Raw genomic sequence first — 25781 nt, 5'->3', positions numbered from 1 at the left:
CATTCTATGGATAATATTCTGTAAACATTTTATGGTGGAACAAAGCTTGTGTTGTGTTCTTTTGAAGCAGGACCACACTGCTTTCACTTCCTCCATTGAATCTTGAGTCAAGCATGTTTGGGTTTAACAGATGAGCTTTTAGTTTTGCCCTAAATTCCAGGAGGTTGGGACCGCTATCAATGTTGGTGGAGAGGCAATTCCATAACCCACCCACTCTTGATTGGATTTATATTTGGTGCTGGGAAAAAAATCTGGCACAACAGTGGGCTGTCAAATTGGCAGTGGGTGTTTTTTCCCTGCAGGTATTGCATTCCAGGCCTTTGTAGGTACTGTAAAGTATTTTGAATTCAATCAAGGCTTCTATGAGCGTTCAGTGTATTGTTCCAAGTTGTGAGGATGTGGAATGTTTTTTTACGATCCAAAATGTGTGGTGTACTGATGCATTTAGGGCTTTTTTGTTGCCCTCATGTTGCTCGTAGCTAGACCACGCTAAAGGGCAATACCATAACTTAGGCAGGATTTGAATAGAGGGGAGGGTACTTGTTTATAGGACAAGTAGAGTTTTTTGAGGAGTTTGTTGGTGCAAGGTGGACTTTGTTGTTTCCCGTTAGTATATTACGGGTTAAATAACATCTCATATTACCACCAGAAACATGACTTAAATTTATTGGCAACTGCAATATCAAACAAAACTGGGGTGCATCTGAAGCGCTGAGCGGTCCGAGGAGGTGGGGTTGGCCTAGGCCTCGTATCGCAGTTGTTAATTTATTGGGCTTTAAACCATCCTGACCTAAAGCCCTTGTGACTTAATTTTATTTTTTGGGAGTTTTATATAGCAGAATCATATCCTTAGCCTCACTTCAACAGTTTGTATTTACGGGCAAATCACATAATCACCCAGTGCCTTAAAACAACCTGCTTTTCACATTTAAAAAAAAAAGCTTCGAGGTCGAACGGTAGGCCGCATTGAACTGGTCTTCACATAACCACAAAAGGCATATTCAGTAATGTAAAAATAGGTTATTATACTGTTTGTGCCAAGAGACTGGCTGTGATTGGCATGCAGCTCCTAAGCACTCACAAAATTAATAACTGTAGTTTGTACGCAGCTTCAAGGCATAATATTTTAGACTCACTGTAACTTGATCTAATTTCTATAAAATAAAATTGATTGGGATGGCTTTAAGAATAGTTCTAAATTGAGCGCCACACCAGCTGCTTTCAATCAAGTGTACTTGTATAAAAACAAAATCACAAACAAAATAATGTACTGTTTAATATACAGTAAGCAAAACGTTACTTAATCTATAACTATCGGTTTGTAGTTCTTCATTGTGACATGCTTTGTACAAATTTAAGGAATAGGCAGAGTGGGGACCCAGGGGGTACTGGAACCAGGAATAAAACTAAGCCTCTGTAACCAGTTTACAAAGGATGGTAAATATGCAAATGGTCTTTAAAGACCTGTGAACAACTCGGGTGCTGGAGATAAGACTACAGACATAGCCCAGCAGATCCCCAGCAGCTCGAGTTTCACTGCAGCAGCCCAGGCTGAGACTCGACGGGGGAAGAGGGGGGGGGGCTGAATCCCTTGGACAGAAGTGTGACTGGGAAGGCGCAACCCCCTTTGCATCGCTCCACGGCCCCCCTGGGGGTCGTGCCCCACAGTTTGAAGACCCCTGATGTACAGTGAGATTAGCTTTCATCGTTGCTTGTGTATTTTAATATGCAAATCTTAAGTACACACACACACATTCATTGGGAAAAAAACTAATGTTACAGGGATGTTATAGTTGGGCCAGAGGTGTGGCGCAGCGGCCAAGGCGACTGACGCCGGACGCTGGGGATCACAGTTCAATCCCCAGCACCGGCGGCAGGGGTCTGCCCAGCACCATGTGACTGAGCAATAGCTTGCTTAATCTTCCAGACGGCCCCCAGCACCGGGAAACCTACTACGGGTAGCTGTGCGCTTTACAAATACAGGATTATTATTATTATTATTATAGTTAAGCTCAGATTTCACTCTTACACCACGAGTGAAATTCAGTCGTTATAGTTACCCTAGGTAACTATAACTCTCGCCCCCACAATGCACTGCTTATGAACTCCCATATTACATCACTCATGACATGCTCAGTGACACCACTGATGACATCTTAAAAAGTTTATTAGTGTTAAATATATATACCAAGGTGTATTGGTGAACCAGTGGCTGTATAGAGGATTCATTGGCTGCATGATTGTACAAGTGTGTGATTAGGTTTCTCCGTGTGTGAATGTCTGTATCAGTGAGTCAGTGTCAAAGTGGCTGTATGAATGTGTGTGGATGGGTGAGAGAGGGGTGTGCGACTGCCTGTATGGATGAGTGAGTCAGTGGCTGTACGAGTTCGTGACTGCTTGTGAGGGGCAGTATGGATGAGTGTGTGTATGGATGCGTGGGTCAGTGGATGAGTCAGTGGTATAGGGGTTAATAACTGGGTATGTGAAAGGCAGTACAGGTGACCATAGGGGTTAGTGTGTGCTTGAGTACCTGACTGTATAGGGGAGTACGTATTAGTTACACTCACACACCCACTCACTCATGCAGATACTATGTGTGAGCAAGTGGCTGTGTGATTGGTTGTATGGGTGTGTGAGAAGCTCTATGGGCGACTGACTGGGTGAGTGGCTGTATAGGTGGATAGGTCAGTGGCTGTATTAGTAAGTGGGTGTATGAGTGGCTCTATGGGTGAGCAAGTGGATGTGTGTGTAGATCCATGAATCAGTGAGTGCGTGTTTAAGTACTGGTATGGGTCTGTGAATGGTTGTGTGGAATTGGTAGAGCGTGTATGAAAGGTAGGTATATGGGGTGTGCGTGGGTGCGTCGGCTATTATATGGATGTCAGTGATGTCATCAGTGAAGTCACGGACTCATAAATGATGCAAAAAGTGAGGTCATAAGCTGTGCATTACGGGGCACAAGATATAGTTAGCACAGCTCAGATAACTAGAACTGCTGAATTTCACTGGTTTTGTATCATTGAAATCTGAGCCCAACTATGCAATCCATGTAACCTTTGTTACAGTGAATTTCTAAAGTTTAAGCAGTAGTCACGTCTGCAAAGTGGTGGAGAAAGGGGGCTGGGCCTCCATTCAGCTCTCTGGAATCATACAGGAGGTACCAGGAGGGCTTATTGGCCCCCAAGGTCCTTCAGGAGTAAACTAGACTCCATCCCCAACCAGTGGTGCACCAGGAGGCGCATTTGCAGAGTGGTGGTTAAATGGGGAGTGGCCTTTAAAGACTCCTAAGCAATTCCTCTGTGTGGGACTTACTGGAGGTAACAGGAGGGGTAGTTGGCCCCTAAGGGCGTCCTTGAGAGGTTGTCAGAGGTCATGCCCCCTTTCTCCAAGAGATCTAGGGGGTCAGGGTGCTTCTACCATGCCCACTTTTAGTTTTTTTTCTTCAGGGGACTCGGTTCAACTGAGTCCCAAGAAGGCTGCCAACACTTCCTGGTTGAAGTGTTGACAGACAATCAAATTCCAGTAGTGTTTCAGTAGGCTGTTGTGCTCCTAGATATCCATACTATGTAAATTTAAATATCATAAGCTACTGAACGGATTTACACCAAGTTACAACAAGCATTTGCAATGCAATAGGTCTCGCATTAAGAAAGTTTGAGTTATTGGTATTGTAAATGTCACATTTTTTATTTGTGTGTTGGTTTTGAAAATAGCGAAATTATTAGCTTTGTCATTTACAATACCAATAGTTATAACTTTAGCAAATGTGACACCTATAGCACTTGTAATGTAATATGTGTTGTATTTAGGTGACTTACATGTATTGCTATTACAAATATCATTATATTTTTAACTTAAATAAAAGTTATTGTAATTTATAATGGCAATAGCTTAAACTTTGGTGAATAACTTTTGAAGATTCTGTTCAGTGTATTTTATTGTGACGAAAATCCAATAACAGAAGAGAAATATTAACATCTTTTTGTGACATTTGTAATGAAGCTTGAAACATTGAGAGAACATATTTGAACCAGTGATGCGTGATGCTGTGGTGGTGGCGCCGAGTGATGCTAGCGTGGGGCCGAGTGATGCTAGCGTGGCGCCGAGTGATGCTAGGGTGGCGCCGAGTGATGCTAGGGTGGCGCCGAGTGATGCTAGGGTGGCGCCGAGTGATGCTGTGGTGGCGCCGAGTGATGCTGTGGTGGCGCCGAGTGATGCTGTGGTGGCGCCGAGTGATGCTGTGGTGGCGCCGAGTGATGCTGTGGTGGCGCCGAGTGATGCTGTGGTGGCGCCGAGTGATGCTAGGGTGGCGCCGAGTGATGCTAGGGTGGCGCCGAGTGATGCTAGGGTGGCGCCGAGTGATGCTAGGGTGGCGCCGAGTGATGCTAGGGTGGCGCCGAGTGATGCTAGGGTGGCGCCGAGTGATGCTAGGGTGGCGCCGAGTGATGCTAGGGTGGCGCCGAGTGATGCTAGGGTGGCGCCGAGTGATGCTGTGGTGGCGCCGAGTGATGCTGTGGTGGCGCCGAGTGATGCTGTGGTGGCGCCGAGTGATGCTGTGGTGGCGCCGAGTGATGCTGTGGTGGCGCCGAGTGATGCTGTGGTGGCGCCGAGTGATGCTGTGGTGGCGCCGAGTGATGCTGTGGTGGCGCCGAGTGATGCTGTGGTGGCGCCGAGTGATGCTGTGGTGGCGCCGAGTGATGCTGTGGTGGCGCCGAGTGATGCTGTGGTGGTGCCGAGTGTTGCTGTGGTGGTGCTGAGTGTTGCTGTGGTGGTGCTGAGTGTTGCTGTGGTGGTGCTGAGTGTTGCTGTGGTGGTGCTGAGTGTTGCTGTGGTGGTGCTGGGTGATGCTGGGGTAGCGCAACACTCTGCGGGTGCCGATCCGATATAAAACCTGTGGTCGACACCATCATGCGAAGAGTCCCCGCCATACGTTAAGAGCTAACTTCATTGTGTCACTGCAGGCATAACGGGGAAGGGCAGTCTCCAGGAGGGGAGAGACGGGAAAAGGGTAGCGCTCTATGGTTCAACCTCCTCGGGCACCTGGAAAAAGCTCACCACCAGAGGTCTGAAATGCAAACAGCACAGCACAGCATATGTGCAGTTTCAATTCACAAGAAAGGATCCGAAAGACGTTTTGTAGAAGGGTGATGCTGGGGTGGCGCCGAGTGATGCAGAGTGATAATGTGGTGGTGCGGAGTGATGCTGTGGTGGTGCTGAGTGTTGCTGAGTGTAGCTGTGGTGGTGTCTAGAGATGCTGGGGTAGCGCAACACTCTGCGGGTGCCGATATAAAACCTGTGGTCGACACCATCATGCGAAGAGTCCCCACCATACGTTAAGAGCTAACTTCATTGTGTCACTGCAGGCAAAACTGGGAAGGGCAGTCTCCAGGAGGGGAGAGACGGGAAAAGGGTAGCGCTCTATGGTACAACCTTCTCGAGCACCTAGAAAAAGCTGGCCATCAGAGGTCTGAAATGCAAACACGGCACAGCACAGCGTATGTGCAGTTTCAATTCACAAGAAAGGATCCGAAAGACGTTTTGTAGCAAGGTCTGTCATTATCCAAATAAGGGCACTGTTTCGAACAGAAAAAAAAAGTCATTTGACTTGGATTCAAGACTGGCTGAGGCCCTTGCTGTATCCTGTCAATTCAGATGTGACTAATGTCAAGGCACTTTCAGTGACCAGAAGAAACCCGAATATGGAGCCCAATTCCCGATAATTAAATATCAAAGCCAACAAACTAGAAGATACTGGTAGCCAATGGCTGGTGCGAGAGCTTACACCCACCCACGTTACAAACAACGGACTGCGAGGGAGGGAGAGGAGTGCAAGGCAGAGAGTGGGGACGGAAGGGGCGCGCAGCAACCAAATGTGTGAGATCGCATTCCGCAGGCAACTAAGGATCAAACTAAACAGAAAAAGAGAGCGTGTGGCGCACTCAAGGGCTTCCTACAGAGGCGCAACTAGAGCCACATTTCGGTTTTGGGGGGGCGGGGGGGGGGGATAAAATTTTCGGGAGGGTAGGGGTAATTCTTCAAGGCACAGGCAGAGTGGAGATGCTGGGACTCCAAGGTGGTGTGAAAAACAACAAAACCTCGTTAACAAGTGATTGTTCTTTTTAAAGACCTGTCAAGTACACCCCGCGGCTGGCACCTCAAAATAAATGCCAGTGTTTGTACGGAGGCTGGGGTGGGGGGGAGGATTGAGAGCTGAAGCCCGCTGTGCCCAATGGCTTCCTAGGAGGAGCATCACAGAAGGGGCAGATTTCAAAGAAATGCTCGGGTATGACTACAACTGTACTGCAGCTTCATTCACACTATTCCCTGGTTGTGACGTGCATTGCTCTGAACGGTGTGTTTCGGTCATGTGGCATGTATGGGTAGTGTCTTGATGTGAGTTATAATAACGAGAGTTGTGCTCTTACGTTTACGTGGATCTGAGTGAAAAAAAATGAAGTGACTGGGCGCGATAAAATGCTAGTGGGTGGGAGCAAAGAAAGTCTATGAGTACCGTTTGTCTACGCGTGAACTGATTTGGTGCTGTGCAAAAGAATGCTTAAGGCTAGTGTGTAACTGCACATAATTAGGACAGTACAAAAAAAACAACGGATTGCGAGGGAGATGAGTGCAAGGCAGAGAGTGGGGACGGAAGGAAAAGCCAATGGCGAGGGAGGGCAGGTCCAGCAGAGGAAGAGGCTGAAGGTGGGAGGGCAGGGGAGATAGCGAAAGGGTGAGAGAAGAGGCATGGGGCGGGGGAGAGCATTCCTTTGAAGTGTGAAGCTCTAGGCATTTCTGTGGCGGGTCTGAAGCGCGTGCACGGGCACATGAACTGCATGTAATCCACGAGCGTACATTTCTTCAAACTAGGATTAAAGTTCAGCGTTCGCTTTAATTTTTATTTTAAAGCAGGTACCTCGTAAGGAAGGAAGGAATCTATGATGTCATCTGCAAATACGTTTAAAAACCGCCCTCATTACTGTAATAAAAAGCCCATGACATGGAAAAGGAGTTGAGGCTTCTCTACCAAAGGGCTGCAAAAAAATATCTGCTGCTAAACATCGGCGTGCATGGTGGCCAATGGTGGCAATCGTTCTGTAGGGGGAGCTGTCAAACTTAAAAGGCTTGCGCTCCATTAAGAAAAGCTGCAAAAAAACGTACAAAGGAACGTGTGTGCGATCGGCACAAGGAGATACCATGCTTTGGGTAAGGGGGGCAGGCGCGTTCACGGTACATTAGGAGAGCATGTTTGTACCACGCACGGACATTTAGCTGCCCCGGCAATTAACACAGCCTTTCGGTGAGCTCTGCTCATTTCTGTGGCTACACTTGGATGCAAAGGCCATTTGTTACTGCCCTCAGATAATATACCTTTATATTACACTAAAAAGCCAACCCGGTCCGGAGCAATACTTCAGAAATCCGGCTGACAAATGTACCGCTTGTGCAAGCACCTTTCTCAACGCGCTGTTTCTAGCAAGAACGTAACCACTTTGTACAATATACCTAAATGTACAGAGTATGGGGAGGAGATGGGGGTATTGTACCCAAAGGCAACCGTGGTACAATAGGTCCCAAAGAAAACATAGAAAAATTGTGAGGTACAGTCTAAAGTGTATCGCTGTAGGAGCCTACATTTCAACACCGGGAGTAGAGTGTGTAGACACGATAGAGCAGTAGCACCCACTCCCACTTTGCTGCAAGACTGGGTTGACTAACAGAACCTATGAAAACTAGACACGACAAATTAACTCATTTCGATAAAAACAGCGAGCCTAACTTCCTCACATGGGTGGAGTGAAGGAAACTAAGAATGTCTTGGTCCGAATGAGAAAAAGCTTCTACACCAGAAGTACCTCTCTCGCTTGGACATTTAAAGGCACAGGGAGTGACGTCGGATACAAGAAATTCTTAAGCTGGATGAATAAAAGGGCTATAGTTTCTGAACAGCAATTAAACAACTCTAGTACTCCTAAACCGTTATGTCTTCAAGCAGACACTACTACACGCTTGCAAGAGGGAAAACTAATTAAATTAAACTTATGACACATCCAAAAGGAAACAATCCGAACGTAATTCCACGCAAGCCAAGTATCTCTCGTAGACAAGGAAAGCAGCCAGGGAAACCTCTTAGACTGCGGGATGTAATTAGGGGGGGGAGGAGAAGTGAGACCGAGCGCGCACTGCGCACGCTGGGGAAGCAACAGATGCCTGTGGGCTGATGGCTTTGATGTGGACGCAGTTTCCTCACGAATGCACCACACGAACTGTCCGAAATCTGCGGTGGTTTCAGACCTTGGTTTGCCCAGGAGACTCTCGTCTATTATCCCTAGCGGGATTAATAGGCGAGACCTAAAAAGCACGCTTTCTGGACCAATCTAGCTTTGTGCTAAATTTGGAGTAATTCCATTCAGCGGTTTAGGCTGAGGTAGTGTTAAAAAAATGAAAAACCCCTGTAGACATAACATGCGGAAAACGCATTTGGGAACCCCGTTTTTACTAGGCCCCCGCTTGACTGATCACCCTGAGACCTTCAACAGAGCAGCCAAACCAACAAGCATTGGCATAGCCAATAGGTCTCGCCTTTGGGAACTTATAAGTGTTTAGCCATTCTACACTTGGTGTTGCACCAAGGATATTGTGCTAAATAACTAAACACTTCTAAGGTCCCAAAGGCGCGACCTATTGGCTATGCCAATGCTTGTTTTTTGTGTAGTCTGTAGTCGCCCCCTTCCCGCCTACCCCCACCTGTCTGCCATTCTGCCCTAGCACCAGCCACCACTGGGAATGGTAAGCTTTTATGTACTCTTCTTTTCTAAGTACAGCCCCCACGAGGTAGGCAAAGTAACACGTTGAGATAATTCGCCAATCCAGAGCCGAGCAAAGGGAGTGACTGGACTCTAAAAACACACAACACATTGAAATATTTGCCATGTAAACAACACAATAAACGACAAAATATATATAAACAAAGGCCAGTCCACATTTTAAAAAGTTGCTTCTTTATCCTTTGTGTTTAAAATGACTACATTAGAACTTGTTACTTCATTGAATAGAGTTTATGAAGATAAAAGCTCAAAAAGAAAATCAGGTAATAGTTTTTTAACTGCATTGTGGCAGGAAACGGTAGTCCTCGCCCAGCTCTATTTGAGCTCGGCAGTCCCAAGTGACCAGGGGCCGAGTCCGAGGCGGACTTTCGGCCGGAGTCATACCAGGCTCACCCGCCGCGAGACAAACTAACCTTCAACGTGCGGCTTGAGGGATGCTGATTACATGCAGCGTGACCTACGCTACATGGTCTGCCAAGGCATTTCAGTCCCGACATAACTTCCAGTTCCCCGTCCTTGGCTCCGGGGGCAGGTCCAGTGACTGCTGCGTGGACACAAGTCTGCCAGCCATGCATTTGTAATCAGCGCATTCCTTTCAGTAATCACTTGAACAAGAACCGAAAAACAGATGGCCAGATGGAAAAAGCTTCAACGGGGGCCATCTGCTCCCTGCGTGTTTCTTTGTTAAATATGGACGTGTGGAACTGTCTCTCCCAAGGACCCTGGTCCAGGTGACATAGGACTGGGTCACTCACACCGGCTACAGGCTGTGTTCTCTGGGACACCACAGCCCGGACCTCTTTGAAAACCTGACCTGCCGATGGGCGTTCCCTAATTTCCAATAGGACAGAAACAGTCAGCTGACTGTTGATGATCTATACATTAATGATTAACCTTGAGAAAACCAAGGGGATTTCAACAAAGGGTGCACGTCCACCGAGTACAGGATCACTGCTGTTCCAATTCAATTATGTTTGAAGTGTTAAGGCCAGATTCCATACAACCTACGTACACCAAAACTCTAGTAAAAGTCAGAGAAAAACGGAGTTAAAGGGAAAATTCTCACCTAAATATAGATTCATATTTTTTTCATCACGGTTTCGTCATTAGTTTGTGAAGGAACAATCAGGGCAATCTATCCAATAAGCAATGCAGAGTTTGTGCTAACTTTTAGTAGTATATACTGCTTATATCCAAGCACGGTGTTAGAACCAGTGGAAGTGAAGGATCACACCAAAAATGAATTAAATATATTTTGGAGTTTAGGGGTGACGCACGATTACAACTCCTCAAGCCACCTACAAGAAAGCAAGCATTGGCAAACCCTTGCCTTTGGGACCAATTGACTTTGCCAATGCCTTTTGGTTGTCAAGTACAGCATTGGCAGGATACTGTGCACCAAGCAAGGCCAAAAGTAAATTAAAAAAAAATGCAATTACAAAGCTAGGTCATTGAACAGACACGTGTGATGAAGTGTGTGAACCCATGCATCATTACACGTGTGGCTAAAAAATGAGGTGAGAGCCTTCATTTCTATTCAATAAATCAGAGACGGAGCAGTAAGTACAAACAAGGGTGCGCGCCTCGTGCTGACTAGTAGAGGAGGAGGCAGCAGGGGGCGGGAAGAGAGTAAGGGGCAGGTGCCGGTTTCCCTCGCAGGAGCGAGCTATGAAACCATCTGTTAATTACAAACAGATGGTTTCAAAGCTCGCTCCCGCAAGGGAATCGCCAAACGTGCACGCGTTGCATTGAAAGCAATGCAACGCGTGCAAGTTTTTGGGCCCAAACTGAATAATTACTAAAGGTCTCATAAGAAAGACCTAAAAAGGGGACTTCTGTGAAAAAAAATGTAAGATTGGTCAAGCAGCGCCAACGTTTTTGGCAAAACGAAAAAAGCTTTTCCTATGGGAACTTTGGGAGGTAAGTAAGGAAGGAAGGAAACCCCCGACCGGCTGTACGGTCAGTAAGCAAATTAAAGTAGAAAATATATCTCTATTATCTAGCCGTCCTTTGGGGCCCACTGACCTATTTCTTGTAAATGAAATATCTTAACAGCAAATTAACTTATTTACACTAAACCAAACAGTGGAATACAAATATTTCTATGGGAATTAGAATGCCAGAGAAAACATTTCATTGTGCGTGAAATGTATACCCAAACTTCTCAGACGCATCAACTCTGCCAAGTTTAATAGGATGTAAAACCTCACCAAAGATACTAGCAAACCACCACAAAAAATGCCTTTTCAATCAAAAGGGGAGACTCAACTACAGCTACACTGCAGCCGATAACAGTGTAACAGTAAATATACAGATATGAACAGTTGATGCCATTACCATTGCAGACAGTGGGGGAGAGGGGGTGGGGGGTCAACAATTTACAATTGAGAAATCCATTCTCTAGGTGTATTTGAAGCCAATTAACTATTTTGCCTACATACCGTTTTGTATTGCTTTTTTGGCTCTGGCCTATACCACAGGTTCTTCCTGGAACAGAACTTATGAATGATGTTTGTATGCCAAGTGGGTTTGGCTAATGTGGCTAATCACGTTAAATGTAATGTATTCACATGTAATGTACTTTTCAGAATCACAGAATGGTGCATTTGTTGCTTCTGGTTTGTTTTTGTCTCGCACAATCAGTGCTCCAATTTGGGAGTGCTGCAATAATCAACAACTTGAAATTTTGAATGTTTTTGCTATGCTACGTAATTTTATAACAAATTATTCGAGGATATACACTGCGCACATGCTCGAGCAGGAGGCCATGTTGAATGGCTTCTTACAGACTCTTACTTGACCATTCCAGGGTTCCCTTAGCTACTTTGGAACAGTAAAATAATAATAAAGGATGCCTTAGAGTTCCACGACCTTGCTTCCTCTATATGGTCACTGAAATCCTAAGTGGCTTGCAACATCCTCATAACTTATGGCTGGGGTAGTTAAAACCATATACAATTAAGATATTAACTTACCTGTGATGCCAGACCTCAGTGGGGTGATTATATGGTAGATGATGGAAAAGGATGACTGGTGAGACATTAAGCTACCCAGAGCGCATTTATGCACGTTGGTTTGACATAGAAGTAGGTTGGTAGGGGGGTGAGGGGATAAACTTTGTATATGTCTAATGGATTATTGGTTATACAACATGGTGTTTATCTTTATTTATGTGGGGATGGTGGGAGAGGGTGGATGGATATTTCAAGACTGACTCCTAATGGAATGCGCCTTCTATGTGATTTTGTAAATACCAATAAAGTTTAGTTAAAAAAACTTAGAAGTACCTGTGATGCAATGACTCTAGATCTAATGGCACAACAGTTGTACAGACCATACATGAGGTGCCAACAATTTACAAAATTTGAGTGAGGCCTTTTTCCTGGCTCCCGAGACGTTTGTGGTTTTTGATGGGTACATTTTAGCACTGGCATCTCTGCGCCTCAGGTAAACAATCAAATTGAATAATCAAGTAACTGACTTTGGCTAAATGTTATGTGAACAGCAGTCTAGGCTTCTCAGGAGGCACCAGGTGGTTTAAAGTTCGCATACTGTATAGCACGTAATTACATTCAATATACTCCTCTGTTTGATTGAGCAGGATCTTAGAAGTAAATAGCTTTTTTTTTTTACAGATGGACATTTAGAGCAGTTAGCAGAAGAAACAAAACACCAAAAAGAAGATCCAACGACCTCCTGGTGACGAGTTACTAACTTCAAAATAATAGTGCTCACACTAACGAGGCTTAATAAAGAAAAAATAATCGGCTCGAAGACCAAGGTTACTCCATGTCAAAAGTTGGGGCATTTGGTATGCTAACTCGGGCTCTGCTTTAGAATGAGACATCTTTTGTGCATTTAAACTCAAATCTGCATTAATACGAGCTGCTCTGCGCCTCAATACTCATTTATACACTGACAATGAGCGATTCCAATTGAGGTTAACTAAGCCTCAAAACCATCTTGGTTGAAATGGATGTTGAACTACGATGCACGATCTGTGCCTATATTTCTTTTTTGATACTACATGCAGCAACATATGAATTTATTTCCGTTTGACACGGTTCTCGAAGAGCTCGCTAGAGGAAGCTTTTCTGTAGCATTCTTGAGGTGTGCCTGCTAAAACACTGTACTGCATTAAATCACAATGGTTCTCTGTAAATGTTATAAACTAGTTTGTTCCAACATCTCCGGACAGCATTAGGTCAGAAAGGCAAACCAATATTCATGTACGGGGCTAATGGTCAGGTTATGTGAAGTTTTAAAATGAGAACATGCAATCTGTTAAAGCAATATCACACCAAGCTAACTTAGCAGTTTTCGACATTTCTATGCAGGAAAACTGGATATAACAGGGGTCGCCAACCTTGTCTGTAAGAAGAACTACTTTTATTCAATGAAAATCACCCCAAGCTACTAGTATTGGTGTTGTAGTAGTGACAGCAGATGACAATGGGCGCACTAGAAGTGATCACCTGATGGCATCAGGAAGCTTGCCAGCAATAACGTAAACAAGCATTTGCAATGCTATAGGTCTTGCATTATGAAAGTTTGAGCTATTGGTCTTGTAAATGACAGTTTTTTGGGTTTCGCCTGCCGAAGGCTGCGCTCTGCGCAGCTTTTCGGCGCAGGCGAAATCTATTGATTACAATAAGAACTTCAGGAACGTCCCCCGGCTCCCATTGGCTAGCTCCATAAATGGAGGCTAGCCATTGGGTGCCGGATCTGTCCGTCAAGGCCGGACCAGATTCGGGGGCTTTCCCGAGAATTTTTCTCTTTTGGCCACGTCATGCGGCGGTGGGCGGGGCTTTTTTTTTGGGCTCGTCGAGGTTTGTTTGGGCCATCTGGCGGCCGACCGCCGGCCGAGGAAGTCCAGGTGAGTGGTTCCTTTCCTGTCCCCCCTCCCGCTGTCCGTATGCACGCCCTCACCCCCTCCCGCTGTCCGTGTGCCTGCCCGACCGCCCCCCCCCCTGTCCTCGTTGCCTGCGTGTGTTCCATATGGTTTTAAGCTTCTGCTAGCACACTAGAACCAAAGAGCAGAGAAGTGCTGCCCGACTCACCCTCCCGCTGTCCGTATGCACGACCTCACCCCCTCCCGCTGTCCGTGTGCCTGCCCGACCCCCCCCCCTCCTCGTTGCCTGCGTGTGTTCCATATGGTTTTAAGCTTCTGCTAGCATGCTAGAACCAAAGAGCAGAGAAGTGCGTATGTGTGGGGGTCATATACTGGAGCTATACATTGCAGACAGAAATTGCTATTGTCTTTGTGAACTGGACATTCTTATTGATGAATGGCACTCACGTTGTCACACAAAGATATGAACTGTCACACACCTTGGAAACACAAAGAGGTAGGCTCAATGTCCCTACGGAGGGCATTGGGTAGTGGTGGCTTCATGCATTGTGTGTTTGACATATGTGTACTGAGCAGCCTATAAGAATGGAAGTAGCACTGCTGCAATGTGTCCCTTTTCTTTGGGAACGTTGTTCTCTATTTCTGAAAGCAAAATAATTATTATTGGGACTTAAATTAGACTGCAAGACTCCACCCACTCTAACATCACGGGATTAGAGACGCGCACCTTCTCCCCTTCCTTAGATGTCATCACCCCCTTCAGAGGCAACACTCAAAATCGGCCACGTTTCAGAAAACAGAACAACCCAATGAGCAACCCGGATACAGCTGATGTGGTAGCTGAACTATCGACACAAACAAGGGACTACAATGCAGACGCTCTTCCGCTTTCATTTAAGTGAATCCGACATCTTTGAACGGTCTTTTAGTACATTCATCAATACATTTCTTAGATTATAATATTAGAATATATACGTCCGCATTGGTATGCACTCACTTCTCATGTGTATCTAGTTTACATCTCATTGTTAATTAACATTTGCACATTCAGTTTATTCGTTGGTGCTCTTTTATAGTTGTATATGCTATTATGCAATGCCTCTTTTGTACCAATTTAATTAATTGAAACAAATCAATGTTACTTGCTTGTTCGTAGTAGAGAACATAAACATCCAGTGCTGTAAACAATGGATGAATTGACTATGTTGATATTTTCTGCTTGTTTTGGAACACTGCACTAACACGCAGATCCGAGAATGATTCTGATAGGTCCACATGTATCTAGACCATGAATGAGTGTCTCATGCTAAGCAAAGAATGCTGCATTCTGATTGGTCTCTGCAACTTGTAAACATATATGTTGACATGGTTAAATGACACGCACACCCTGACGCCATTGGTTTGAAACTTCTGACAGTCCACTAGCCTAGCCAATGGAGAACAAGCAGTCGAGCCCCGGGAATAAAATCAGCGATGAATCAAACGCATGTTTCTAGTCGCTCACCTTCCGTTCGCCTGCAGTCACAGGAGGTGTGTAGTGGGCGGAGCTTCGGCTGGTTGGTGTATACCTTACATGCCCCCTTCTGACAAACGAAGGACAAACACTTATTTGAAACTTATATTGCCTTTGATACCTTGTACAGTGGCTTTACATGCATACCGTGGCAAATAAAATGAAAAAAAACATACTTTATTTTTCTTTCCAGATGGAAAGAACATGATTGAAAATTATTTTATTTTTACTTTTCTAGTGCGGAAAACAAATTATGTTATACCACCGTTTGAATTATGATTTTTTTCCATTTGCGCTCTCCTACAACCTTAATATCAGCTGTAACATTACCATACCACTACTGTGTAGCATTCCTATAGCGGCGTTTGCTATGCTGCCGTTGAACCCCTAGCCTACACAGTTCTCGCATTTCAAGGTAGCCCCTTCCCTTCTGTTGTAGGGGTTGACGTCACGGCACCAGGCTCGACTCAGGCTAGTCCGTCGTCCATGCCTATGGTGTGGCATCTGTGCGGGTGCCGCTGATGGCGGCGGGCGCGCGCCTCTGTGCGTGACAGCTGGATTCGGGGGCTCGTAGGTGCTCCCATGCTTTGTGCCCTTGGGCTGCCGGTCCGCGCTGCGGGTGACTGCTCACCTTTTGGCTGCTGTGCTGGGCGGCGGCTCTTGTCAATGCATTCCCGGGGGAAGGTGCCAGCGAGAGCCGGAGCCTCCGCTCCCTCCCCGGCTCAGGTGCTGATGTGACAGTGGAGAACGACAGCGGAGCAGGAATACTACGAGAGTGAGGCTCGTGACGACCGTCCGTCCTGGTGAGCGAGGGGGCTGGTGTTGCAAGCCAAGTGGTGCAGCTATCCCAGAGGTCTTTACAACTTGTACATTTGCAATTTTTCTACTTGTATCTCTTCCCTGTGTGACTTTACAACTGGTACATTTGCATTTTTTCCTGTTTGTATCTTTTATGTAATCCATGTAATCCTAAATCCTTATGTATCGCAACTGGTTCTTTTGTAAAGCGCTCTGACACCTTCGGGTAATGTTCGCTCTATAGAAAATCGCAATAAATAAATAAATAAAAAAAGAGGTAATTGCACCCCCTTCCCCTTCTGCAGGGAAGGTGACGACAAGTAGAGCCGAAGGATGCAACAACATGCACAAGATGGGATTCAGTCAACCTGTATGTACTTAGTGCAGTCAAACGACAGTAGAACGTCACATGAGTTTGGGGCAATTAATGTGTCTGAGAATACAGTGCAGTCCAGTTTAGCTGAGTGTGCAGCCTATATAATGTGTATAATGCAGAAGGGGGATGCAATCAAGACACCAGTATGGAGGATCGTGTAAATATCCTTTGCACCAGGCTGATGTCATGGTGCAGGGGTCGTTTGACATGAGGCCAGGGCAGCTTCTGAAGTGATGGGGTGCAACCCAGCTGAGGCTAGGGAGTGCATGCAATCTGTCAGATCTTCCTTGTTTGAGGGGTGGGCATAGCGTCTGAAGGGCATTGCGGTGGTGGGAAGATGTACAGCTGACTCTATAAGGACGAGTGCCGTCTGAGCCCAGGTGAGGAACTTTGTACGGTTCTATTCGACATCGTATTACAGTTGCCTAATCTGTGTGCCAGCCTGACTCGTGATGTGCCATTTTTCACACACATTGACCCCGCTGCTTTTTTGGTTTCGACCTGGCGATCTGCGCAAGCAGTTCGCGCAGGCGAAATCTATTGTTTACCATATTGGCTTCAGGAACGTCCCCCGGCTCCCATCGGCTAGCTCCATAAATGGAGGCTAGCCATTGGGAGCCGGATCTGTCTGTCAAGGCCGGACCAGATTCGGGGGCGTTCCCGCGATTTTTTCCCTCTCCACCCACTTCTGATCGTCATCGCGGCGGTGGGTGTGTGTTATTTTTTTTTCTCGAGTCGGCCTGTTATCTTCCCTTTACAAGTGTCTGTTGTTAGAGTTGGCTGCAAGATTCGAGTTCGCACGAAGCGATCAGGTAAGGAGCATTTAGTTTATAAATGTGTTTTCACTTTGTATGTTTCCCGTCTTATGTTGCCTGCCCGCGCCTCCCCCTCCCGCTGTCCGTATGCACGCCCTCACCCCCTCCTGCTGTCCGTGTGCCTGCCCGACCCCACCCCCCGCTGTCCGTGTGCCTGCACAACCCCCCCCTGCTGTCCGTGTGCCTGCCCGACCCCCCCCCACCCCCCGCTGTCCGTGTGCCTTGCTGGTTTTATAACTTGTGACCTGGAGATCCGTGGCTGACGAAGAGATCATTCAAAGGTGGGAAGTCATTTCCTGTTGCCGCCCATCGGAGTGAGCAGGCCACTAGGGAGGAGGACCTCAGTCTTTTGTTAGTTCTCATTCTGATATAACTTTTCCTCAGCTGTTTGAAATCCCATGTTCACTGCTGCGACTGTTGGCCAATCGTCAAAGGGAGCTTATTGCATAGTGCCTCCTCAGGTTTATGCTCGTGGTCTTTCGGAATCTTCCTGATGACTATAATACATGTGTACCTTATAAGCTCCCCGGCAATCTTATCCTGAGCACCCCTCATCTGATTTCTGAATGACTATCTCTACAGGAAAAGGCTTACAGTCCTGCTTGGGGGTGCAGAGATTATAAAGGTCCCTGCCCTTCAGTTACATATCGGGAGTGACGTTGGCAGTGACTGTTCTAACATACCGGCAATGACTGAACTGCAGATCCAACCCACCCCCCCTACCTTTAGCGCCTTCAGACCCAAACGGGTGAGTAGTTGCGCTTTACAAGAACCCTGATTGATTGACTCTGTTATTTTGACTGAGAATGTCTGAATAATTGTAGCTACATGATTAATTGATGTTCGCAAACAACTGGAGTTAGGTCATTGGACTGGATATTTTGAACTTCTTTTTTAATCAGGAAGAATCTCTTAGCTGGTTTACGTGCAGGTGAATTGTCTCCATACAATCCTGGATTTTTTGCGCCTTAGAAGGAATCTGCAGCATCTCTGTCACACAGCTCATTTAAGAGTATAGGGTCTGGACCAGCCTTATGTCCTCAAGCAGTTTCCCATTTTCTGTTCTCTGTGCCTCACCCAAAGCGTTTATCTACTTGGAAGGTGGTCTGGTTTGGTTGATCAGTGTTGCCAGACCAGTTGTTCATTTGCAGGCAGGTCCTTGATTTCCAAAGAAAGTCGAGTATGCTTCATAAGGCTTGAGGAAATATCTCTGGCTAGCTGACAGTTTTATGTATACAATATATTATTGGTCAGATGCCAGTATATTTGCTCCAAATTTCTCCAGGCCCTTCTTGCATCGCTCTCTTTTCTACTTTGTAAAAGAAAGCATGGATAATAAATTCACATTTTTTTTTAAAAAATGAAAGGAAAGGAAAAAAACAAGCGGTGTCTTTGGACAAGACTCGGTGCGGTGCTTAATCTCCGTTTACCACTTTTTCTGTCTGCTTTCTCTCCATGGCGACCACTTTTCAGAGTATTAGTGCTGTAGTTATCTCTTTCAACAAGAACAACTATTTTCCGAGTGGCTCCTGGGAAGAGTCCAGTTAATATTGCAGGCCTTTAGTCCTGAGGGGTCCATATTTCCCGGGACAGTCTTCTATCACAGCTTGGCCTCACTACGCCGGCTGATGTGCTTGGAACGTTGAAATCGCATTTGCGAGAGATTAAGCTATTGCCATTGTAAATGACAATGCCATTTATTTATCGGTTTTCAAAACCAACACATAAATAAAAAGTTTGTCATTCACAATGCCAATAGCTCAAACTTTTCCAAGGGCGAAACCGTTGCATTGTAAATGCTAGTTTTATTTAGGTGTTGGTTTTGAAAATTGCTAAATTAATAGCTTTGTCATTTACAATACCAATAGTTATAACTTTCGCAATTGTGACACCTATAGCATTTGTAATGCAACATGTTTTGTATTTACGTGACTTAGATGTATTGATATTACAAATAACAATGGCTTTTAATTTTTTTAAATAATTACTACTTAAATAAGTGATTGTAATTTATAATGGCAATAGCTTAAACTTTTGTAAATAACTTTTGTGAAGATTATGTTCAGTGTATTTTATTGTGACGAAAAATCCAAGCACAGAAGTGAAATATTAACATCTTTTTGTGACATTTGTAATAAAGCTTGAAACATTGAGAGAACATATTTGAACCAGTTGTTGAATGGTGGCGCAGAGTCGTGCTGGGGCGGCGCAGGGTGATGCTGGGGCGGCGCAGGGTGATGCTGGGGCGGCGCAGGGTGATGCTGGGGCGGCGCAGGGTGATGCTGGGGCGGCGCAGGGTGATGCTGGGGCGGCGCAGGGTGATGCTGGGGCGGCGCAGGGTGATGCTGGGGCGGCGCAGGGTGATGCTGGGGCGGCGCAGGGTGATGCTGGGGCGGCGCAGGGTGATGCTGGGGCGGCGCAGGGTGATGCTGGGGCGGCGCAGGGTGATGCTGGGGCGGCGCAGGGTGATGCTGGAGCGGCGCAGAGTGATGCTGGAGCGGCGCAGAGTGATGCTGGGGCGGCGCAGAGTGATGCTGGGGCGGCGCAGAGTGATGCTGGGGCTGCGCAGAGTTATGCTGGGGTTGCGCAGAGTGATGCTGGGGTGGTAGATGGCTTACCCTATTACCTAGCACTATTTTTTGACAAATAACTTGAGTTGCTTTCAAATAATGGATATTTTTATAAAACGTAAAGTTATTTGCAAGTTAGAACTCATCCGCAGGTTGCCACAGCAATATCCCTATTGTATGGACAGCAGTAGTAACAACAACTCAATTACTATTTGTAGGTCACGCCTACAAACCATGCGAGCACTTTGAGACATGGCAACATTGGAGCAATTTTTTTTTAAAAAGTCCAATATATGATAACTGGAATTTTATTCAACAGGAACGCATCCTCAACGCTCGAAGTTTCTCAATATAAGGTTGCTACATAATATTGTTGTGTACAACTCTTCGGAATGTATTGTTCATTCGGTTATAAACGAACGTGTTATTGCACAACAGTAAGATGTAATGTAATCAATTGACATGGTATTACATAAGCATATATCTGATGAACAAATTGCATAATGAAAATAAAATCGATAAAGAGATCACCGTATAAAGTATAAACCGCAAAAACAACTTGAAACCCCTTAGCTCGCAATCGTTGTCGTCAGTGCACAACTCCATCATCCTTCCTCCTGTCTTTAACTCATTGATCACATGACCAACGATTTAAGCACTGTACAAAAATGACAAATAATCTGAGCTTCTGTTTCTACCTCATTCACTTGTTACTGTCACTACGTACATACTCTTACTCACTCCATCCGTCTCTGATCGGATACATACCGCAGACAAAATGTTAAAAACAAGTCATCTGACTTCACGTATCTGCATGTATAGTGGTGAAGAATATTCCTGAAGTGTTTGCAGTGAAAAGCGCTTTCTTTAAGATGTCTTCAGTTCAAAGTTACTTATGTGGCAGTAGGGAACAGAGGGCTACAGTTCTACAAGCTCCTGACGAAAAGCGCGCACAAGACACAAACTACTTCAAGATAACAAATACAATAATTATGAGGTATTGCCATAGCTCCTATGCCCAGAGACTGAGGCTCCTAAGCACGGGACAGGAAGGGGTGACTAAAATACATGGCAAGGAGAGGGGTGAGAACACAGGGTTGGAGTGGGCCACAAGAACACCACAAGACAGTCATGCAGGGTGAGAGCAGCACAGGACACACACGGGGTGAGGACAGCACAGGACACACACAGGGTGATAGCAGCACAGGACACACACAGGGTGAGAGCAGCACAGGACACACACAGGGTGAGAGCAGCACAGGACACACACAGGGTGAGAGCAGCACAAGACACACACAGGGTGAGAGCAGCACAAGACACACACAGGGTGAGAGCAGCACAAGACACACACAGGGTGAGCGCAGCACAAGACACACACAGGGTGAGCGCAGCACAAGACACACACAGGGTGAGCGCAGCACAAGACACACACAGGGTGAGCGCAGCACAAGACACACAGGGTGAGAGCAGCACAAGACACACAGGGTGAGAGCAGCACAAGATACAGAGGGCAAGGGCAGCAGAAGACAGAGGGCAAGGGCAGCAGAAGACACACAGGGCAAGGGCAGCAGAAGACACAGGGCAAGGGCAGCAGAAGACACACAGGGCAAGGGCAGCAGAAGACACACAGGGCAAGGGCAGCAGTAGACACACAGGGCAAGGGCAGCAGTAGACACACAGGGCAAGGGCAGCAGTAGACACACAGGGCAAGGGCAGCAGTAGACACACAGGGCAAGGGCAGCAGTAGACACACAGGGCAAGGGCAGCAGTAGACACACGGGGAAGCAGTAGACACACGGGGAAAAGGTAGCAAAAGACACGAAGGGCAAGGGCTGCAGAAGACACACAGGGTTAGTGCAGTAGAAGACACAGAAGAGAACGTTTGCCACACAGTAGTTAATATTGGAGACAAGGAGGTAGCCCATTCAGGTGGAAACCAAATCTTAATAAATAATCAGTGAGAAAACTGATCAACATACCCAGAATCAAAGTGTGACCAAGCCGGTGGTATAATATAAAGCAAGGTTTGGGAGTAATTGGTAGTCACGTTTGTGAATAAACGGGAACTTAAATGTCAGTTTACTGCCTACATGATTAATCAGTACCTTAAAACAGACTATTTAAAGTCCGCCAACGAGATGGCATTTTAGACACGTGCAAGTTAGGCGGAGCCGCATATCTGCTGTTTTGGCCGAAGGAGGTTCGTTGTCCGGATAGAGGAGACTGATTGACCCGTGAAAGCGAGGGCTGTAAGTTGTACAGCTGGGGAGGAGGTAGTGAAGGGTCTGGTTGCAGGGCGGATGGTGGGGGGGGAAGGGGGCGGGCCGTAGCTATAGGGCACCGTTGCAGGCAAGGGGAGGGGAGGACCTGGACATGGTTGGGAAGCGGCGGTGCGCGGGAGAAACAGGGGGGAGTACTGGGGGGGGCTTGCAGGAAGGGACGTATGCATGAGTTGGATAGTCTTCATGCCTTTCATCCTGAGGCCGGTTGGGTTGGTTACAGTTTCTGCGGTCGTTCGGGAGACATGGCAAGGGAGGTCAGTCGCTGTCTGGGAGGGGTGAAGGGGTGTATTGCAATGGAGGATACGGGGAGGGACGAGGGTGATGGGTGCAGCTGGTACCGGATTGACCCGGGGTCAGCGTTTATTCGGAGCAGGCAGCAAGTTTTCTAAATATTTGAGATTGCAAGGTCATGCCAGCAAGCTGAGATGAGGAAAGATGTGATAAAAAAACACAAGAGAAAAGCAAACTATTTGACGCACTTCATCGGCAAGGAGTAGTTTCTGTCCTGTAACTCCAGTTCTGTAGTAGGGGTATCTCTGTTATAGTCATAATCTAGTGAATAGTCCCGCCCATGTGCGTGGACCCCGGCAATCAAAAATAATCTCTTAAGTTGTCAAAAGAATGCAGGAACTGCAAAGACACTTAAGAGAGAATTAAAGACAAATAATGCAGCCTATATCCACAGGCTACACTGTCCAGTACTTCAACTAGAAATTCCACCAAAATTCACCACACACAGCCCAGCCTGCTAGTTTCTACCATAGAGAAACCTGCCTCCCCAGTCAAAGACTCAGGAATGATAGAGAGGAAGGTAGGGACAGACAAGCCCCATAGGCTGCCATTATGTGGCTTAAACAGGATACTGTGCCTTTAAGAGAACCTTCTAGACTTCTCCCAGTATCCCAGAATGCATAGCAGGTCCAACTTACTTTCAGTTCTTTTTGAAGGCGTATACAACGCCAGACCTGCAGCATTGTTTACATGAAGAATTCTCCACCGGGGAGGAGGGAGGGCGCTTATGACTATAACAGAGATACCCCTACTACAGAACTGGAGTTACAGGACAGAAACTACTCCTTCTGTAGTAGGGGATCTCTGTGTATAGTCATAATCTAGTGAATAGAATGGCAAGCCCATCCCCCAACTAAGCGGCGGTGGAGAGTAAATACAGAATGCCACTATTGTGCGAACAAATTCCGCAGTGAAGCCTGTCCAACCTGAGCGTCTGCCCTGGCGTCAGTGTCCAGGCAGTAATGCTTAGCAAAGGTATGAACCGACTTCCAAGTGGCTGCCTTGCAGATTTCAGCAATCGGCACGTTACGGAGCAGAGCCGTCGTGGCAGCTTTGCCCCTGGTGGAATGAGCCTTAGGCTTACCTCCTAAGGTCTTATTAGCCTTCTGATAACACAATTGTATGCAGGACACAATCCACCTAGAGATGGACTGCTTAGAGGTCGCAAGACCTGTCCTGACCGATCCATAATTGACAAACAACTGGTCAGACCTACGAATATCTTTGGTTTTATCCAGATAAAATTTCAACACCCTCCTAACATCCAGAGAATGGAGAGACCTCTCCGCTGGGGACGAAGGGTTCTGAAAGAACGTAGGTAAAGTTATAGTCTGGTTGACATGAAAGTCAGAAATAACCTTGGGAAGAAATTTAGGGTGAGTACGCATAACAACCTTAGCAGCATGAAATACAGTATAAGGTTCATTACAACACAACGCCTGAATTTCACTCACCCTGCGGGCCGATGTAATGGCCACGAGGAACGCCGCCTTCCAGGACAGGTGCTGCAACGAAGCCTTATGAATAGGTTCAAAAGGTTCCTTCATCAACCTGGACAGCACCACATTCAATTCCCATGAAGGCGAGGGAAGCCTGACAGGAGGGAATACTTTCTTCAATCCTTCCAGAAAATCTTTGATCACGGGGATCTGGAAAAAGGAAGTCTGTGAAGGGCATTTCCTGTAGGCAGTCAATGCAGCCAGATGAACCTTAATGGAATGCACATTAAGGCCAGACTGCGCCAAATGTAAAAGGTAAGGAAGGATGACATCTTCCTTACAGGTCGTAGGATCATGGTTCTTAGACTGGCACCAGATACAAAACCTCTTCCACTTGTAAGCATATGAAGTCCTAGTGGAAGGTCTCTTGGACTCCTTCAGAATGTCCATGCAATCATCGGGCAGATTAAGATGGCCATACTGCACTATCTCAGGAGCCATGCCGCCAAACTCAAAGACGATAGGTTGGGGTGTAACATCCGTCCCCCGAACTTCGTGAGAAGGTCCGGCCTGCACGGCAACCGAATGTGAGGAAGGAGAGACCGGTGAAGCAGGTCCGTGAACCACCACTGCCTGGGCCACTCCGGGGCGATGAGTATCATCCGAGCCCTGGACCGGGCCAGCTTGATGAGCACCGCCGGAATCAGGGGAATGGGAGGAAAGGCGTACAGAAAGTTGTTCGTCCAGTCGATCCATAGCGCATTCCCCAGCGTCCCTTGCTGGAAGTACCTGGAGGCGAAGTCTCTGCACTTGCTGTTTTCGGCGGTGGCGAACAAATCTACGTCTGGAGTTCCCCACCTTGCGAAGACTTCTCCTAGTACTTCGTCGTTTATGACCCATTCGTGGTTTTCCTGAACCAGCCTGCTCAGTGCGTCTGCCTGAACATTCTGCACACCTGGTAGATGGGTGGCCGTTATCGTCAGTCCTCTGGCCAGGAGCCAGTGCCAGATCGTCTGCGCCTCTTGTGACAGGGTGCGCGATCTCGACCCCCCCTGCTTGTTGAGGTAATACATCGTGGTGGTATTGTCCGTCTGTACAAGCAGAGAGTTGGTCCGGAAGGACGGAAGAAAGGCCTTCAGCGCCAAGTGAACAGCTCTGAGTTCCAGGAAATTGATGTGATACGTGGCCTCCATCGGTGACCACGTGCCTTGAATCTGCAGAGTCCCGGAGTGCGCTCCCCATCCCAGAAGAGACGCATCCGTCACGACCGTCTGCGTGGGAATGTCCTTGTGAAAGGGAACCCCTCTGAGGAGATTCTCCGCCGAACACCACCACTTCAGGGACTGAAGAGCATGCAGCGATAGGCGAATCTCGTCGTCCCAAGATCCTTTCCTCTGATCCCACTGGTCCTCCAAGCACTCCTGCAACGGTCTCATGTGCAGCCGTGCGTGTGGCGTCAGGAAGATACAAGAGGCCATCGATCCCAGTAGAGAAGACACCGTCCTCACTGTTGTAGATGGAGTCGTCATAAGAGCCTGAGCCTTCCGAAGGAGTGATAATCGTCGCTCTTCCGAAGGAGACACGCTTGCTGACAGCGTATTGATGGAGGCTCCCAAGTACTGTATGCATTGGACCGGAGTCGGAACAGACTTGGCCATGTTGATGTGCAACCCCAGCTTGTTCAAGAGAACGCACGTCTTCTGGAAGTGTGCTCGCGCTTCCGAGAAGGAGGATGCCTTGATCAGCCAATCGTCCAAGTAAGGGTAGACGAACACCTTGTTCTTCCTCAGGTGTGCCGCTACCACCGCCATGCACTTCGAGAATGTCCTTGGCGCAGACTTCAGCCCGAATGGGAGTACTGTGTATTGATAGTGATTGGTGCCGACTTGGAACCGCAGGAACTTCCTGTGTTTGTGAGCAATGGGCACATGGAAGTAAGCATCCTGTAGGTCTATCGCGCACAGCCAGTCCCCCTGTTGCAACTGAGGGTAGATCTGGTGCAACGACAGCATGCGGAACT

The 25781-nt window shown here is 46.9% G+C and overlaps 1 protein-coding gene across 12 annotated transcripts in view; it reads right to left on the bottom strand.

The window, feature by feature from the left end:
- EYA3 (EYA transcriptional coactivator and phosphatase 3) overlaps window positions 1–25781 on the bottom strand; it is a 1455294-nt gene that overhangs the window by 1332108 nt on the left and 97405 nt on the right. For 2 of the 12 annotated variants that reach the window (XM_086957505.1, XM_086957497.1), the window contains exon 2: window positions 15182–15260. The exons of the other annotated variants lie outside the window; for them this stretch is intronic. The gene's annotated coding sequence lies outside the window, so the exon portion shown is untranslated. The remainder of the gene's footprint in view (window positions 1–15181; window positions 15261–25781) is intronic. 12 annotated transcript variants of the gene reach the window in all.

Source organism: Lissotriton vulgaris, chromosome 2_1 (genome assembly GCF_964263255.1).
Source record: "Lissotriton vulgaris chromosome 2_1, aLisVul1.2, whole genome shotgun sequence".
NCBI lineage: Eukaryota > Metazoa > Chordata > Amphibia > Caudata > Salamandridae > Lissotriton > Lissotriton vulgaris.
Note: the sequence above shows the minus strand (reverse complement) of the source record. Positions and strands in the feature narration are given on the sequence as shown.